Source organism: Triturus cristatus, chromosome 7 (genome assembly GCF_964204655.1).
Source record: "Triturus cristatus chromosome 7, aTriCri1.1, whole genome shotgun sequence".
In the NCBI taxonomy this organism is placed as follows: domain Eukaryota; kingdom Metazoa; phylum Chordata; class Amphibia; order Caudata; family Salamandridae; genus Triturus; species Triturus cristatus.
In genome coordinates this window covers 1,281,031,669-1,281,051,281 of record NC_140590.1, presented here as the reverse complement: position 1 = coordinate 1,281,051,281, position 19,613 = coordinate 1,281,031,669, and the positions used below count along the sequence as shown (strand labels likewise).

At 46.9% G+C, this 19,613-nt stretch overlaps 2 pseudogenes; both read left to right on the top strand.

Moving 5' to 3' along the window:
- The first annotated feature begins 4,544 nt into the window (after positions 1-4,544).
- LOC146811869 (5S ribosomal RNA) lies at positions 4,545-4,662 on the top strand (annotated as a pseudogene).
- Positions 4,663-5,375: 713 nt separating this feature from the next.
- LOC146811868 (5S ribosomal RNA) lies at positions 5,376-5,494 on the top strand (annotated as a pseudogene).
- The last annotated feature ends 14,119 nt before the right edge of the window (positions 5,495-19,613 follow it).

The window sequence follows — 19,613 nt, the reverse complement described above, 5'->3', positions numbered from 1 at the left end:
TTTTCAGAAGGGTCCCCCTGCCCTCTACCGACAGCGGGAGGGATGCCCCAAAAGTCCATGGAGGTGTGGAGGGCTCGCATCCCCCTTCCCACATTACCCTTTACCAGGTCCACCGTGTCATGATATATCGTCACCCCCATATAGCCTAGGCATGTAGATTCCCATTGCAAGGTCCTCAGTCCCTCTGGAGGTCGTCTATTGTGCGTCATAGGAAATACCTTAGATTTCTGACAGCTTACTCGCAATTCCGAAAGAGCGCCAAATTCTTCCAACATATCCCAGGCCCCCTGCAAATCTACGCCTGTATTTTGCAAAAAGAGGAGTAAGTCGTCCGCATAGAGTGCTATGGGATGATAAATGCCATTGATCGACAGCCCCGCATAATCCCGTCCTGTTCTGGCCCAACATGCCAGCAGTTCCATGGCCAGTGCGAATAACAGAGGGGAAGAGAGGGCATCCCTCGCTACCCTCATACTCTGGGAAATCACTTTCCCCTCTGCACCCTTGCCTTGGGATCCACATATAGCAGTTTCACCCGTTCTATAAATCCCTCGCCTAGGCCCATCACTTCTAAAACTCAATAGAGGTATTGCCATTCTAGGCTGTCAAATGCTTTTTCGATATCGACTGCAAATATTGCAGCATCATCTTTGGCATAGTCCTCTGCCCTCATGGCCATGAGGCGCCTGATGTTAATGGCAGTATTCCTTTGCGGTATGAATCCCGTTTGGTCCGCGTGCACTAGCTGGGGCATGTGGGGAAGCAATCTGTTCGCTATAATTTTGCTTAATATTTTATAGTCAATGTTTGGCATGGACAGTGGTCTATACGCAGTTCTATCGTGGGCTGTTTTCTGGGCTTAAGTACAGGGATTATTAGGGCTTCCCTTGTGGTGTCGGGCAGGAGTTGCAGCTCTCTTGCTGTCTGGTACAACGCAACAGCTTAGGAGCCAGCTCCTCTGAATATGTCATGTAGAACTCGGCCGGGAATCCATCTGTCCTCGGCGTTTTATTGCGCGCCATATGCTTAATGGCCATTCTCACCTCCCGTAGGGAGATGTCCGCCCCCAATTCCTCTGCTTCCTCAGGTTCTAGCTGAAAGAGCTCCAGCTCATCGAGGTAGTCACCTAGTGTCTCTCCTCCGTTCCTCATAGCACTGCTGTACAATTTGGTATAGTATTTGGTGAAGATGTCATTGATACCGTCTTGTGTATACTGTCTGCACCCATCGTCGTCCTCCAATTCTACTGTCGATGACCCTCTGTTGTGTGGATTGGCATGCCACGCCAGCAATGAGCCAGATTTGTCGCAATCCGCATATGTGTGGTCCAGATATTGTTTAAAGTCAGAGGTCCACCGTCTCTCTGTCTGTCGCTCCACCGTCTAGGAGTGCATCCTGCAGAGCAGGGCTCTCCGGTCTTTTCCGCTCTATCTGTCTTAGCTCCTTTTCTGCTGTCAGTGTACGTCTGACCCCTGTCATCTCCGCTATACAATGGCCTCTGATAGTTGTCTTAAAGGCATCCCATTCCGGTAGCTGAGAGGATGCCATCCCTTCATTGTCTTGGAAATATTGCGTGATCCTTTCTCTGGTACCTTCTTTAAAGACCTGGTCTTCCAAAGTCCCAAGCGCAATCGCCAAGTAGGGATGGCCAGGGCCTGACGCACCCGCTGAGGCCTAGTAACAAGGGTTTATGTTTAGATATCATCCTAGTCAGGTATTCAGTACTTTTCACCTGTCCATGCATGTCCGGTGTGCATAAAAATGTGTCCAGTGCTGTATGTACCTCATGCATCGACAAAAAGAATGAGTAGTCTTTATCCTGGGGGTGCAGAGTTCTCCATGAGTCTACTAGTACCCGATGTCCCTGCCAGTCTCGAAACACCTGCGCATGACAGACCGCTGGGGAGGCCCTCTGGGTCTATTAACTTATTGGTGACCTGAAATGGAACTCCCTCTCCCACCCAGATCAGGGCGCCCCTGGCAAAGGCAGAATATGTAGTGTAGAATGTTTGTCCCCGCCATGTCTTCTGCAGGGCTTGGTCCTCCTTTGCCATGAGGTGTGTCTCCTGGAGGAGCGCTATTTGTGCCCCCGTCTGTTGAGGTATGAAAAGACTTTATAGAGTTTTGTCATTATATGCATGCCCCGTATATTCCAGGTTAAGCACTTATACTTCGTGTCAATTGCCATATCCCAGTTCCCTCTTTTGGTGTCCATCCCTCTGCCCCCATCACCCCTCCCGCACAGACCGGATGTGCCATCCCACAGCCACTGAAATGAGTACATGGTGCAACTAGTGTTTCCCTTCTCAACAATTCAACAACATTTTGCTGGGCATTGCATAGTTTGCCAAGTTTGGCTTTGACACTCATGAAGGGGCTCCTTTGTTGTTGGACCTCTCTCGAAAAGTCCAGGAAGAGGCGCACCACTACATTGGTGACTTTTATTTTGCCTTTCTGTTGGGCTTGTGCCAATATGTGGTCCCTGACGCGATAATGTAGTAGTCTCGCTATCACCGACCTTGGCGGTGCCCCCAGCGCCGGCGGCTTTGCTGGCACTCGGTGTGCTCTTTTTGAAGGCATAGAATGGCGAGAAGCCTTCAGGTGCCACCGCTGTGCGAAGCCACCCCTCAAGGTACCCCACCATATCCGTTCTTTCTATTTTCTCGGGGAGACCCATTATTCTCACCTTGTTTCTTCTAGAGCGGTTTTCCGGGTCTTCCGCCCTAAGTTCAAGCACTCTTACCTTTGATCCCAGCCCAGCAAGTTGCTCTTTCATTTCCATGAGTGCCGGGCCTGTGTCAGAGAGTTGGCGTTCATTGGCCGTGACTCTTTCTGTGAGGCGTCTGTGATCATCTTGCAGCAATCCCAGATCTGCCCCTATCAAGTCAATTTTGGTCTCAAGCCTCTCACTCGAGGCATTAATGGCCTGCAAGATATCCTGTAGTGTTGGGCTCTCAGGCACATTCGGCATTTGGGGTTGTGTCGCTCCCTCCTCCGGAGGTATGTCCATTTGCACATCCTTCTTCTCCTTCCTCTTAAACGGTTTCCCCATTCTCAATTTGTTATGCTTGTGAGCGCCCTGTTCCTTTGAGATGGGGGGTAAATCCTTTCTATCTCCTTTAGCGGGTCTCAATGCTTTGTTATCTTCACCTGTTCTATGTTTCAGGCCTCTGGCTACGTACGTCCAGCATAGCGTTTGCCTCGGTGCTCTGCGCCATCCGCCAAACCAGTGTCTCCTGTACGTTGCGGTCTGTCACCTGCTTGCAAGTTGAGTGGGGAGGTGCCTCACACTGATTGTGCCCGCCATAGCCTCGTCTACGTTGCAGTTCCGGGGGTAGGGCCCTTGTCGCAGTTCATCTGCCTATGTGGTCTGGTGTGTGGCATGCAGTAAGTGGAGAAAAGGGGGGGGGGGGGCAGCCGCAACACTGCCAGTGGATTATTTGTTCGTTTTCAGCTTGCGGCGGGCACAGCCCCATCCCTCTGTCCTGCTCTTTTTCCACAGTTTCCTGCCCGGGTGTTCTGGCTATGGGGCAGGGGAGTTCCGGCTCCTTCCTCGGGCATCGGTGGCGCTCTCCTTAGATCTTTGGTCGCGCTTACAACAACTGATTCATTGTAGTGCTGGTCCCCACGCTACCGCAAATCAGGCCAGGGTCTGTTTCACGCCTCCACTTCTTCATTTCATGTCTCCACCACAGCTATCTATGGCGGGAACTTCCCTCAGTTAGCGGGAGCTCTTACATCTTGTCATCGCCCACCCTTCTGACTCTCTGTGCGTTTTGTTGGGAGCTGTCAGGGCCCGTTCTGCGCTGCAGTCGTATCTATGGTCCCTGCGCTGATGATGTCCCTTTGTGTGTTGTGACAGGCATCCTGCTCTTTGGGACGGTTCCCCCTCAATCCTCCTGCTGTGCAGGCGTCGCTGTTGGTACCTCTCACAGTGCGCCACTTCTCTTCAGCGGGTGATCCACTAGTGTTGCAGCTGTTCCACTGCTTACCCGCTATTCAAGCGTGGGTTGCCCCTAGCTCACTTAGTCCGTCACGCCTTATCAGTGTCAGTCTATTGGCACCGCTCTGCCGGTGCGCCCATCTCGGCCTCTGACTTTTCAGCACTGTCGCGGTGCTGCCATTTTGATATCTGGCCGCCTCTGCTGTAGATTCTTCCTCTTCGCCGTTCTCAGCGCGGTACTACCTCTGGGGGTCCGCGCTATCACCTGCCTGATCCAGGGGTGTGGGGCTACAAGTAATGGTCTTTCTATACCACGTGGGCTGTCAGGATTGGTCCGAACAGCAGCGGGCGGGACGGAGCTCACAAGCTCTGCCGCCTACTCCATCGGCATCCCACCCTGAAAGCACCTGTTCGTGTCTGATCTCAGAATTTACGCAGAGTAAGGCCTGGTCAGTACCTGGATGGGAGACCGCCTGGGAATACCAGATGCCGTAGGCTTTTTCTTTGCTTTTAGGTAAATGAGGGTGGCGTGTCCCGTTTACCATGCCAATCACTGAAGTAGAATGAAAAAGCTAAGAGCCCCAAAGTCACTGCCCTTCATGCCAACGGCTAAACAACCTGAAAGCATGTAATCTCGTCTGATCTCAGAATTTAAGCAGGATCGGGCCAGGTTAGTACCTGGATGGGAGACCACCTGGGAATACCAGGTGCTGTAGGCTTTTTTTGTTTTGCTTTAGGTGAATAAGGATGGATTAGTTCGTATACGATTGCGAGCACTGAAGTAGAAAAAAAAAAAGATAAGAACTCCAAAGTCAGTGCTCTTCAAGCCTAGTAGGGACAGGCATGCTTAGTACCTGGATGTGAGACCGCATGGGAATACCAGGTGCTGTAGTCTTTTTTTTTTTTTTTTCCTGCTTTGCAAGTGAATGAGGGTGTCTTGTCTCGCTTACTATGGCCAGCACTGAAGTAGAATGAACAAGCTAAAAGCCCCAAAGTCAATACACCTTCATACCTAAGTCCACACCACCCTGAATGCACCTGATTTTGTCTCATCTCAGAAGTTAGTCAGGGTTAGTCCCTGGATGGGAGGCCACCTGAGAATACCAGGTGTGTAGGTTTTTTGCTTTGCTTTAGGTGAATGAGAGTGGCTTGTCTTGCATACTATGGCCAGCATTGAAATAGAATGATAAAAGCTAAGAGCCCCAGTCAGTGCTCTTCATGCCAATTGCAATACCACCCTGAAAGCACCTGATCTCGGAAGTTAAGCAGGGTTGTGCCTGACTAGTACCTGGATGGCATACCGCCTTGGAATACCAGGTGCTGTACGCTTTTTTTCTGCTTTAGGTGAATGATGGTGGCTTCTCCACTTACTATGGCCATCAACGAGGTAGAATGAAAAAAATCTAAGAGCCCCAAAATCAGTAGTCTTCATGCCTATGGCCATACCACCCTGAAAGCACCTGATTTAATCTGATCTCAGAAGTTAGGCAGGGTCTGGCCTAATTTGTACCTGGATGGGAGACCGCCTGGGAATACCAGGTGCTGTAGACTTTTTAGTTTTTTTGTTTTGCTTTAGGTGAATGAGGGTGGCATGTCTCGCTTACTATTGTTAGAATAGAAATGGTTTGGTTCATGCATTATCGTATGTAAGTTAGCATTCGCTGCACCATTTTCTATTTGGGCACCATTTTGAATCATGATGGAAACTGATCCTTTGCTATTTCTGAGGAAAAGCCTCTGCTGAGTTGCATTTCTCCAAGGCAGACTTTTGCTTCACTAATGAATATACTGTTTTTACTAGCGCATAACTTTCCCTTTAGATAGAGGCCTTCTTCCCCTTATCTAGTGGTGGGCACTAGCAAAGTGACCCTGGGTAGTAGATAGTGTGTGCCCGGCCTCGTAATCAAAACTTATTCTTTGTACTTCACTGTTTTGCTGCATCTGCTTGGAAAATTCCACAATGGGCGTGCCTTCATTGGTTCTGGGATGTACATAATGTATCTTTATGCTTGCTGATATAATTCCCTCTGCAGCACTACTAAGTGGATGGGCAGACCTGCCTTCGCTCTGAGTGTACCTGAATAAACAGATATTGGTTTGTATTCTCTACTGTCTGACTGACTCTTCATTTGGTATGGAAGGCTGAGAGGTGGTTGTGAGTGACCTGAGTGACCCTAATTGGGCCGCTTCCTTCAGTTGGCGCCCGAACATGGACTCCTTCGAGTTAGTGACCCATCCCCGTCCGCGGACGGGGGGGTCGAGGCTTTCGTCGGGTCGGACTGACAGATCAGGGATCCCTGCAATAAGAGTTTCTGATAATTGCAGCTGCCCCTTCTGTCCCGCAAGACGGTGCCTCGCCCAGCGGACAATCCCTTTGAGCTGACCTTTTGGTCTGAAGAGTTGGCAGTGGAGAATTAGTTCGCTTGACCTGCGTATATCAGGTGAGTTTGTCTTGGTTCTTTGTGGAGACGGCCGTCTTTGGGATAAAAGCATTTGCAATTGCTTTGCCAGTCATAAATAGTGAACTTGTTTTCTTTTGAGAATGCCTGGCATCAGTAAACTGGTTTCTTTGTGCTGTCGCTGTTGTTCAGCAGATGCTTGATTGGATGAAACTCAGCCTGCGCCTCCAGACTGCACTCCTGATTTTGATATGTATGTGAAGCATGGTCTTGGCCCTATTGTGTTTAGTACATTATGGCACAAATATACGAGGGACAATGCTGAGTTACAGTGGCCGGTGACGGGCACTTTTGATGAACAAAAGATTGTGTTTTTACAGGAGCAGCTATTTAAAAGACGAAGTAGACAGTCTATGTTTGATTACCTCAGAACATGGTAGAAAGTAGCTAGGCAGAGGCGATTGAATATGGAAAAAGATGCACGGAAAGAGAAGATGCAAACACTGACTCAGAAAGCTGTAGCATATGATAAGGAAAAACAGGAGACAGGGGTTGAATGTGCAGATAGAAGGTTTCAGTTGCAAGATGACAGATCTTATTTGGCCTAGGAAGAAACTGATACTTTTGTGGATGAATTGTTAGATGCCCGATCCCTGCCCCCATATGCCCCGCAAAGGATATATCCTATTGTTCCTGTGCCATCACAGCCACCTTTTACAGCTGTTCTAGCTGTCCCTGTATCTGCTGCTGTTGTCTCGGCGGCTGTGGCTTCGGCTTCTCCTCCTCTTTCTTTGCCTTTGCCTTCCGTGGCAACTGTGACTATTAGCACCCCTATCACACCTATTGTTTTGCTATCCCTATCTCCAGCTCTCTCTCTCCTGGCGCACCTGCCTTCAACTATCCAACCTGTTAGTTCTGTTGCTTCTCCTTCTATGGTTTTCCATCCTCCAATTTCTTTGAGTACTGAGACGCCAGTACGCGGATGTGAGGATAGAGATTGGACGAAATTTAAGGAGCGACTTGGTCCATTTGTTTGATCTGAGGTAGGGGGTGAGGAGAAAAAGGTAGTAGCTAATCAGGCTGTGGAGTGGGGTGGTAATCCCATTTACAGTGATGAGGATGTTTGGAGTGTGATGAAAGATTATGAGCCTTTTGTACAGCAGCACAACTTTAAGCATATGTCTGCTACGTTAATTAATCTCTGGCAGCAACATTTTGGGGATGATGCACCACAAATTTTATGTGATATTAAATATTGCGTATAAACTAGTGGCATGGAGCCTGCCCAAGTTTTTGGGAGTATTACAACATTACTTGCTTATAGTGGTAGGTTACATAAGAAGAATCCCACCTCGGTATCTCAGTTTCCAATGCGAGAAGTCCATCCTATATATCACCTAGAAATCTCAGAGTTAACGGATCAACGCGGAAATGTTACTAGACTGGGTGTAGTGGCCTGTTTTCGAGAACAGTGGGTTCTTACCCTGTGGAAAAGGAGCAAGGTTTTATCCCTTAAAGCTCATTTGCCCGAAGCCTAGGAAAAATCCCACTGCTTATTATAAAGAATTGACTGAAGCTGCCTCTTCTACTGTAATGACTCCTGCTGACGTTGAACTGTTTTTCAGTCTTCTTGTTCCAGTTGACATTTGGAGACAGGTTCATACTCAAGACCATGTTGCGGAGCTGGGTGGTACATGAGACGTGATTATAGGATGGGATCAGGAACGAAAGCCAGGTGATAAGCCTTGTGCCGAGATTCTCACTTTGCCAGGTCGTATTATCACATATATGCATTCTCTTATTCTGCCAAAGAAAGTGAGTTGAGACAAGTTGACAGCTTGTCGACAGAAGAAGGATGAAAGTGTGTCTGATTTTTTTCACTGGGTTTGAAGATACGTTTTTGGATTATAGTGGGCAGGATATGTTCATTGAGGGAGTTATTTGATTGTGTTGGACTTGGCCCTTTTTGCAGGGTCATCCCAGAACTTTTTGCCTTCCTCCTGGTATTTTTTCTGACACGGTGTTGGTGGTTTTAGGACTCTGGGCACTTTACCACTGCTGTTCAGTGTAAAAAGTGCATGTGCTCTCTATGGTGAACGTGGTAAGATCGGTCTACACCTGTTTGCCGTATATAATTTACCTAGCAGACCCTTGTAAAGTGGTATCTCATATACCCAGGGCCAGTAAATTAAATGCTACTGGTGGGCTTGCAGGGCTGCTTGCACCAACCACCAAAGTAGCCTTTCAAACCTGCCTCAGGTCTCTGCCATTGCAGGGCCTGCACACGTAGTTTCCTGTCGCTGTGACGTGGCACACAAAGTGGTTGCTATGTCTGTGGCTCCCCTTTTACTACATGTCAGTCCCCCTTAAGGTAGACCCTAGCTAGCCCTATGGGCTGGGTGCAATGTAGGTAAAATGTAGGACGTGCCTTAACTGTGTGGCATGACCTGGTAGTGACAAACAGCCATTTTGGTTTCTCACTACGGTGAGGCTGCCCTCTCATAGGAATGCATTGGGGATTCCCTGATATGTGTTTCAGTGGTAAATCCTGATATGAGAGGAGTATCGTGATCAGGTTTGGTATGTTTGGAATAATAGTAATAAATGCTGCATAATGGTGTTTGCAGATTTATTATCACTATTTTAGAAATGCCACTTTTAAAGGTGGGTATTTTTGTGTGCTATGTGTCTTTGTGCCTACCAGATGTGTGTTACATGTCTGGCTCTGTATGACAGGGCCTGGGGAGGTGCAGTGGCTCCAGAGGCGCTGGGTGAGTCAGCGCTAGGCTGAATAGGCCAATCTGCATTTGGAGTGGTGGGAGGAGTAGCACCTGGGCCTGAATAGGACTGTGCCTGCCTTCCACAATTCTGGCTCTGCCCCCTGTGGTGTATCCCGGGCCAGAGCCTACACTAACAAAGGAGGTTGTTGTACACTGTAAATAAAATGTTTACGTGCCCCCCAGAACTGGCTTGGACTGGGCACAGAGCCCTGTGCCAGGGGGAAAACAAAGACTTGATATGATATAAATATTGGAGCTGTGACCCCATGTTTGAGTGTGGAACTTTGTGCTTACTGGGAACTGGACTGCTGCAGGAAGAACCGCCGGGGGACCACTATGCAGGGCAGAGTGAAGGAAGTGACCCGATTAGGGTCACCCGGGTCACTCTCGACCTCCTCTAGCCTTTCAAGAATGAAGAGTCGATGACGCAGTAGAGAATACATGCAAACTAGTTTATTCACAGAATACACTGCAGTGGAGTCCAATCAGACCAGCCTCCTATGATGGCTGACGAGGGACTGACTTTTACAAGCATAAAGTTACATTGTGTATGCTGCGGAGTCCACAATGACCTACCTACCATGGAAAAACACTGATAGGTGTCGTAATACAATGAGGGTACAGAACATAAGTCTCGTTTCTGCAGCCTGATACAAGCTATCTACATTTCAAGGTTGTCTGGCCTATCCTTCCCTCTAGACAGGTGGGAGAAGGCCTTGATCTAAGAGGAAAGGCATGCGCAACAAGCTAACATGGGCATTGAAGAAACAAAACTTACCAAGGACCATTTCTCGAAAATGAGCAAAATACAGTTTCGAGTATGCAAGTAACAGTTTCGATTGCATCAGAACATGGCGTCTTCTCTAACTAAAAAGGCGGCACAGATATCAACCTAACTGGCATGATATCTGTATCAACTCAGTACATCTTACACACAATACGTAAATATAATATATTACCCATATAAATGCTATCATAATATAAAGGTAAACACGAGTCAAAAGTAAAACTACTTTTTAATTCTATCAGACCCTCCTTTTAGCATTTATTAGCTAAATCATCTTTATTTGTACTATCAGGTAAGGGTCTTTACAATTCTTATAACTAAGAGAAACTTATTTGGATAAACAATAATGTGGTCAAAAATTATTACATATAGTAATAAAGCCCACTGAAAAAGAGTTGTGGTATTAATCATCAGCAACACGAGTAACATCAGAAACAGAATCAGCAAGAGAAGTACCTGATCCCAATACTCCATCATCCAATTGCATGAGAGTGTCAAATTCTTGTTGAAGCATTATTTTAGCATTGGTATCATGAATCGAACTTCTTTTGGGTGTAAGATAAGTGGCACAATATGAACAAAGTAAAGGAAGACACTGTATCAGGGCACAGCAGCAAATTATAATAACAACGAAGTATATCACTTTCTCTAAGATCCAGCCCCGACCACCAAACAAGGACCAACTCCAAGTGCCGCTCTCCATGCCCTTAACATTCTCCAAAATGTCTAAAATGTTGGGTAATATTTTTTTCCATATTCGTGATGCCGACCACACACTGATATCCTATGACAGCGGATGCTCCACTATTCTTAGCTAGAATAAAATCAACAGCCATACCTTGTTTGTTCAGAGTATATGCACATACTTTGTAACTGAGTGGTGATATCCCGCAAAGCTGCCACTGTTGAATTGGATAAAATCTGTAATTTACACCCAAAATACTATCAAACTAGTTCACCTCTGGCCATAGCAGTACCACCAAATGTGATAATGGAAGAAAGGATGTACCCAAAAGTAATACCATTGCTATAATTATTAACTTCTAAATCTGTAACTCCTTCGCAGAATTCCTTGGTCAGTGTTCTTTTTACCCATCTTATATTTGGTTTACTATGCCTGCAAGGTACCCCGAGAGGTAATACCATTCCCAAAGCTACGTCCTCTGTACCATTGTACATATTAGAGTATGTGCCATTGGATGAAAAATAGAAACCGGGGTGTGCATAGAGTGGACCTTGGTAATCCAATGGAGCATATCTAGTATTCATTCCTTTCATACTAGGGTCATCCTTTTTCCCTAAACGTAGAACATTTTTGTATACTATTTCTCCAGAGCAGTTAAGATACAAATAAGTATCAGTACTATTTAATTCAGGACAACACACAGGATGTATTCCTGCCTCTTGAGTGAAAGTCAGATCTTGGTAATGCCATCCTATCAGTGTGATATTCTGTTTGCTGAAATATAGAACACCACAATACATTTCGGGCATACATCCCTGATATCCTGTACCTCTTGGCTTTGTATAATATAGACAAGGTCCAGTGTATCCCAAACCAAATTCACCGTTTACCTCTACAAAGGTGGGGGTACGATAGGGGATAAGCTGTCCATAAACTTGTAACAGAATCAGTGGGATAACAAGCTGTGTTATCCCCAAACAATTTTCGGTGGGAATCCAGGAAAACATTACTGTGCATAGTGTGCTTCTGACAATCTGAAGGAACCGCATGATACAAGACACATGATGATGTAACCCCAGAGCACTCCATTACCCAGAACAGCCCCCCTCCCCCAATAGGAACAGTAACATGACTACAACCCAAAAGATCTTTTTCCTGAGCAACCATTCAAAACCAACCCGCCCTAGGCGTAGAGCAACAAGACCTTGTTTATCTGCTGCAAGAGGGCGACCAAAAAGATACATTTTTCTACAATTATATTCACAGATCAAAGCGTCAAATTAAAAAAATGCCTTAAAATGGAGCCAATGATGGGGAAAAGGCACAAATACACTAAAAAATAAGGGAAAAAAGAGACACAAAAAGGGTCAAGAATCAGGGTTCGTTCTAAGCCTCCCTGAAAGGCTTCCATCATCCAATCCTTGGTCGTGCTATTAAGCACGCTGCGGTGGAGCCACACCCTTGCAGCTCGTCGACAATTGTTCACTGTTCTCAGGATAGGGCACTCTCCCGCCTTGTAAGATACCCTCAACTTATCCTGTCCTGCATCACAGGCAGTGTACCAATCTTCTGATCCCTAATCTAGCAGGAAGATGCAAAAACAAGGGACCTTTTTATTTGTCTTATGCTATGAAGTCCATCCCTAACTACACTCACTTTTCTTTTGGCGCACTACCTTTCCGTCGAGGACGCAAATTATACCTGTCCTTTCCAGGCACTGTCTTATCTCGAAGTAGAATCTGAAATTCAGGAGACGTTGAGGACTGGAACTCAGGTTCCGGGGGATCAGATAAAGTGGAACCCTGAGCAGCTCTCATTTCCTGGGGGAACTGCTTCGTTGAACACAGCAATGATTTTCTGCCTCTCTTTGCGTCCAAACCAATTGAGCATCCGAGAACGGAAGGAATTGCGGGTCTCTTTCAGTTTCATGGTCTCCGATGACCTCTCTCACCCAGGCGTCGTAGGGCCGGGGCAGAGGCACTCTCTTACAGTGAGAGGCATGCACCCAGTTCTTCTGACCTTCCACTCTTACCGCCATCCTCGTGGCGATTAGGACCAAGTAAGGGCCCTTCAATCTTGACTCCAAGCCGTCCTTTCTTTGAAAGATTCGAATCAGTGTATAGTCACAAGGCTGAATCGTGTACCCAGGCCCCTCAGGTGCTGGAGGCAGCGCCTCGTGTATCTGTTGGTGGAATGAATGCAAGCTTTTAGTAAGTTCATACAAATAGTCGACCCACAAAGGATACTCAATATCCAAAAATCTCTTTGGTCTAGGGACACCCCACACATTCGCTGGATGACTGAAAATTACCTCATAGGGAGAAAATCCGGTCCTGGAATGGGCAGTCATTCTAGTGGACAGCAAAGCAAAGGGTAATGCATCTGGCCATTGCAACCCAGTACTCTCCTTCACCTTTGACAACTTTAACTTGAGAGTACCATTATACTTCTCGACTAAACCTGCTGACTGAGGGTGGTTAGCTGCATGAAACATTTGCTGAATAAGCAAACCATCGCATATCAGCGGGATCAATTTGGCGTTGAAGTGACTTACATTGTCACTCCTGATCAAGCGGGGCAAGCCGTAAAGGGGGAAAAACTTCTTAATAAGGGCCTTTGCTGTTACCATGGCGATGTTTTCTTTTGTGGGGTAAGCCTCAATCCACTTGCCAAAAGCCAAAACTACCACTAGCACCTATTTCAAACTGTTAACCTGTGGCAATTCTATATAGTCTATTTGGAGTACCTCAAAAGTGCAAAATTACCAGAAGGTGTTGGGGTACCCTTCCCAGGATTGTGTCTAAAACAAATTATACAGTATTTCACCGAGTGACTAGCAACCTTTGAAACATTGTCATTGTTCCAAACAGGATCTAGCAGTTTGCAAATACCCTTAGCGCTAATATGAGCTGGACCATGTGCCATCGTAACCACGGGAAGTACATATGCATTTGGTAACATCCACCTCTGTTTCTCGGACAGATCAGTCCAACATCCCTCGTCATCTAGATGCCCTGTTTTCTCCTGCCACACTGCCAACTCCTCCACTGTTGCTTCACTCTGAATCTCCTTGACATTGGCTAGTGTGTCCTCAAACATCCCATTCTCGGGCACCCACCTAGCTGGGCCTGACACAAACATCTTTTTCATCTTTGATCTGACTGTCTCCTTAGCTGTCTGATATGAAAATGCATTTCCTTTTCCAACATCATCAGTAATTGTTTTATGGGCACCTCATTGTACTATTGCCAATCGTTTGGGAAGAGTCAAAGCTGTCAGAAGCCTCTCTATCAACGGACCGTGTTGAATTTTGGTCCCGTGCGATGTCAAGAATCCTCTCTCTGCCCTGAGCGTCCAAAATTATGGGCCACCCGAAGGTATACTGGCTGTCAGTATAAATATTGACAGTCAGTCCTTCCCCTAACTCACACACCCACATTAGGGCCACCAGCTCCGCAGCCTGTGCTGATTGATAAGGAATACGTGACGTCTCAACTACAGTGCGCAGCGTGGTAATAGCATACGCCACTGTAGTAGCGCTATCTGACAATTTAAAACAAGAGCCATCGACATATAGTTCCCCTTGTGGGACAGATAAGGGAACATCAATAAGGTCTACCCGTCTCTTCGGCTCTTCGTCTGTGTGAAACAAACAATTATTGACGTCCATGTCCCCTTCTTCCGAGGGGAGGGGTGGTAACGTGGCTGGATTCAGTATGGCACATCTTTAGATAGTAATATGAGGTGCAAACAAGGTCAGTTAATAGCCTGTCAGACAAGCACTGGTAAGGTGCGGAGTCTTAGTTGTATTCAAAAGAACATCCACAGCATACAGTACCATTACTGTGAGATCATGATTAAAAAGAAGCCCTGCCGATTGTCAAATAGAGACCGCCGCGGGAAGGAATTGCGGGTCTCTTTCAGTTTCATGGTCTCCGATGACCTCTCTCACCCAGGCGTCGTAGGGCCGGGGCAGAGGCACTCTCTTACAGTGAGAGGCATGCACCCAGTTCTTCTGACCTTCCACTCTTACCGCCGTCCTCGTGGCGATTAGGACCAAGTAAGGGCCCTTCAATCTTGGCTCCAAGCCGTCCTTTCTTTGAAAGATTCAAATCATTGTATAGTCACAAGGCTGAATCGTGTACCCAGGCCCCTCGGGTGCTGGAGGCAGCGCCTCGTGTATCTGTTGGTGAAATGAATGCAAGCTTTTAGTAAGTTCATACAAATAGTCGACCAACAAAGGATACTCAATATCCAAAAATCTCTTTGGTCTAGGGACACCCCACACATTCGCTGGACGACTGAAAATTACCTCATAGGGAGAACATCATCAGTAATTGTTTTATGGGCACTGCATTGTACTATTGCCAATCGTTTGGGAAGAGTCAAAGCTGTCAGAAGCCTCTCTATCAACGGACCGTGTTGAATTTTGGTCCCGTGCGATGTCAAGAATCCTCTCTCTGCCCTGAGCGTCCAAAATTATGGGCCACCCGAAGGTATACTGGCTGTCAGTATAAATATTGACAGTCAGTCCTTCCCCTAACTCACACACCCACATTAGGGCCACCAGCTCCGCAGCCTGTGCTGATTGATAAGGAACACGTGACGTCTCAACTACAGTGCGCAGCGTGGTAATAGCATACGCCACTGTAGTAGTGCTATCTGACAATTTAAAACAAGAGCCATCGACATATAGTTCCCCTTGTGGGACAGATAAGGGAACATCAATAAGGTCTACCCGTCTCTTCGGCTCTTCGTCTGTGTGAAACAAACAATCATTGACGTCCATGTCCCCTTCTTCCGAGGGGAGGGGTGGTAACGTGGCTGGATTCAGTATGGCACATCTTTAGATAGTAATATGAGGTGCAAACAAGGTCAGTTAATAGCCTGTCAGACAAGCACTGGTAAGGTGCGGAGTCTTAGTTGTATTCAAAAGAACATCCACAGCATACAGTACCATTACTGTGAGATCATGATTAAAAAGAAGCCCTGCCGATTGTCAAATAGAGACCGCCGCAGCCGCGGAGGCTTTTAAACAGCTCGGGAGGGCTTTGGCGATAGTCAAGTGTAGCAGAAAAATAAGCACACAGCCGCTGCCTACCTCCAAAGGCTTGTGTTAACACAGAGAGTGCACATTCAGCCGCTTGGTGTACGTACAGCACGAACGGTCCTTGTAATCCGGCGTGCCAAGCACAGGTGCAGAGCAAAGTGCAATTCTTAATTGTTCAAAAGCAGTTTGCAAATGCGTCCAGGGCAAGGGTTCATGCACATCTTTAGTGGTTAGGTAAAGCAAAGGCTGTATTGGTAAAGAGGAAGCAGGTATCCAGTGCCGACAATACGAGGTGATGCCTATGAATGCACGCACATCCCTTTGAGTCTCAGGGACGGGTATCTTAACAATGGCATCAACTCGTTCAGGAGTTAGCCTCTGACCCTTATTCGACAGCAGGTGACCTAAATAGGTGACCTGCTGTTGACAATATTGGACTTTACAAAGGGACACTTTATGTCCACTTTTCGCCGAATGCAGTAACAATTTTACCGTGGCATCCCGACAACCCTCATCAGTGTCGGAGGCTATCAAAATATCATCCACATATTGCAATAATACATTACATGCGGGGAGAGAGAGAGAGAGTCCAATTGACCTTTTAAAACCTGACTTTAAATACTATAACTTTCTGTATACCCCTGAGTAACTCCACAGAATTGGAAGCTTTTTCCAGCTAAAGCAAAACCGGATAGATAGCTGCTATCAGGGTGGACAGGAATGCTAAACAAAGCAATCTTCAAATCGATCACGGAGAAATATTTTGCCAAAGAAGATATTGTGGGAGACGGACTATTATATCAGGAACCACCGGAAACTGGGGAATAACTATTTTATTAACTTCCCGTAAATCAATTACAAACCAATAAACATCAGAGTGGGCATCAGAGGAATCCACAGGGGCCTTTTTAAGAATAGGAAGAATTGGGCTATAACACACGTTCGCTTCTGTCTCCTCCACCACCCCCAACTAAATCAAATCCTGTATAATCCACATCAGAGCCTGTTCCCCAGCTTGCTATATTTTGTATTGAGGTGTGAGGAGGACGGGACCGACGCGGACTGGATACAGCCGATGGACGGGCCGATCCCTCCCATCCAGCCGGAGTCGTCGAGCGGTCTAGTCTTGACCGGAGCTAGCAGGGAGGAGCCTGTGACATCAGCAGAAAAAGATAACCTAGGAGGCGGACAAGCGGAGGTGCGGAAGCCAGATCGGAGGAGAAAGCAGACGGAGAAGGTGGAAGCGAGTGACGAAAAAGACGGCGGCAAGGATGAACAGAGCGGAGCAGCGTGCAGCCCAAGGAGCATCTGTTGTGTAACATGCAAACCCAGTAGGCTGCTGAAGGGAGAAGATGCCCCGGGTCCCTACGCCACAGCCCTGGATACGGGTCGTGGCTCAAGGCGAGTACCACTCAGGGGATCGTTTTGGTGGGGGTGGTGGGGAAACACTTGGAATTAAAGCACACAGGTGATTTTTCCCGAGCACGCACTAATCCCTCATCGTTCCCTTCCCCCACCATATGGTGACTGGTGACAGTAGCACAGACTAGTTAAAAGCCCTGAGAGCCCAGTTTTGACCACAACCTTTTTTCTCTCCCTTTCCATACCCCTGCCCAAGAGAGAGAAAGAGCGCGAGAGGCCCAGAGCCCAGGAGATGCCACACAACCCTGAGAAGCGGGAGAAGACCCCTGAAGAAGAGATAAGGGGAGAACATCACCATCGTTGTTTTATTTCTTCTTTTGTTTTGACCTGTCTTAAGGTACTTAACACCAAAATAGTTGGGAAGCCTAATAGTCTCCCACAGGGAGGACCTGAAACCAAGGCTACAAAAAAATCCTGATTATCTCACTACTGCATCCTGTGGTCCCTCCATCCCCCCCTTTGGGCACCCCACACCCTACCATGGGAATCCGAGGATGCACAGCATTGTCCTTGATCTTGATAGAAACAGGTGGTATCTGGAACAACCCAACATCAGTGTTCCCTGTCACCAACAAAGAAGATGGGACATCCTGAAACTCAACAGCACCTGTATCCACCAAAAATGTCTGCGTCGAACCATGTAGGTCTGTTGTGATCTAAGGATCACGCTGATCTACAGGAATCTGGACTGGCCCCTTACCCTGTCCCTTGCTGTCCTAGCTATAGGACATCCCAGTAACTTCATCGATATCATAATCATCATGGTAATACTGTCTGCCTTGGGGATCGTCAAAATAATTCTGATCAGACCGACCCCCCGAGGATGCATCCCCTTGAGCCTCATCTCGGCTGCCTGCACCACGACCCCTTCCTCTCGGTGCTGCAACCTTCTGTCACAATTCTGGTCACTCACTTCGCCAATGCCCCTCCTTTTCACAATACGCACACTGATTCAGCCCCAAGGGCACACCACATCTGCCGGCACCTCATAACCTCTGAGCCGGACCAGTACCCCGACCCTTTCCAGATCCCCTTGCAACTTGCTGCAACAACACCTTTGTCTTCAAATCCTTACTCTTTTTCTCCACTCTATCCTCCTCGTTGTGAGAAAGTGGCTCTGTATATACTGTTCCCTAATAGGTACAGGGTGTACAGAGTCCACAGTCCCCCAGAGGCTGATAGAGGTCAAAGTTAGGTATGACCTTATTCTCAAAAGTGGTAGCTTGGTCGAGCAGTAAGGCAGTACCAGAGGACAGTGTAAAGCATTTATTGTACACACTCAGTCAGCAAATGGTTTCACACACTCAATAACTGAACTCGAGGCCAATGATTTGTATATATAAAATATATGCTGGTTTTATTTTTAGAACCACAAAGGGGGTAAAAATATACTTTCTCAGAATGAGAGGTTGAATATAAATACTTTTGTTTTAAGCAATAAATTTGTGTAAACAGTCACAGTTGGTTGCAATAAACAATCCTATTTCCTAAACATAACAATGCATTGAGCTCAATGGTAAATTCAGGTTATTTGTAATAAATTACTTTTCAGATTACTTTTGGAATTCCAGGTCTGGCTCCTAGAACCAGCCTGGGGTCAGTATTCAGAATCAAGTGATGAAAGTCGACTTAATAACTGTAATGATTTTTAAATAATATTTAGCTATTTCAAAAGTTAGCACTTAGAAAATATTTCACAGAAAACATTCAATGGATCTCTATGGCAAGAAATTCAAATTGCAGGTAGAGTACTTTATCGTTACTTTAGTAATCCAGGACTGGGTGCCTAGACCCAGGACTGGGGTCCTTATCAAAAGCAGGTAAGTAATTTCGTTTGCCGAAATGGTACGATTTTAAAAGAATATTTCAAATTTGCAAAAGTAGACACTTAGAAGAAATTTCACAGAAAAGCAGACAATGGTTTCCTATGGGAGAAAAATGAGTTAGAGGTAAGTATAGTTGTGAACACTTTTCAGAGTCAGGGCTGGGCACCAAGATCCAGCACTGGGAGCTCACCTAGGAGCAGGTGAGTAAATTCGTTTTTGTCACTTGGCGGATTTTTGGTGAATTTTTGCAGTTTTGAAAAGTTCACACTTAGAAGATTTTTGAAGAAAAAGCCAGTCAATGTTACCCTATGAGGAAAATGAAGTTAGCGGTTTAAGGGTAAGTACTCGACTGGTAGTGTTGAAATTCCGGGCATGGACTCAGGGGTCCCCCAGTGTCAGGTAGGTACAGTTGGTTCACCCTCAGCGGTTTCAGGACGGCCGGGTGCAGAGAGAGTTGGGCCCAATGTTATCCTATGAGGGATAGGGGGGCCTTGGTTGGTGGCTGCTGTCTGGCAAGCCACGCGGCTGTGGGAGCTGGGCTCCTGGTCACTTACTCAGGGCAAGTGGGGAAGTAGGTTAGTGTAGAGAGGGCACTGCCAGGGCCACTCGGGCGGCTGGGTGCAGGGTGCTTTTGAGCCTTAGGGCGCTCAATGGAAATCAATGGGAATGTTCCGGTTTGGAAAGAGGCTGCAGGCTCGGGGACGAGGATGTTTCAGGTGCC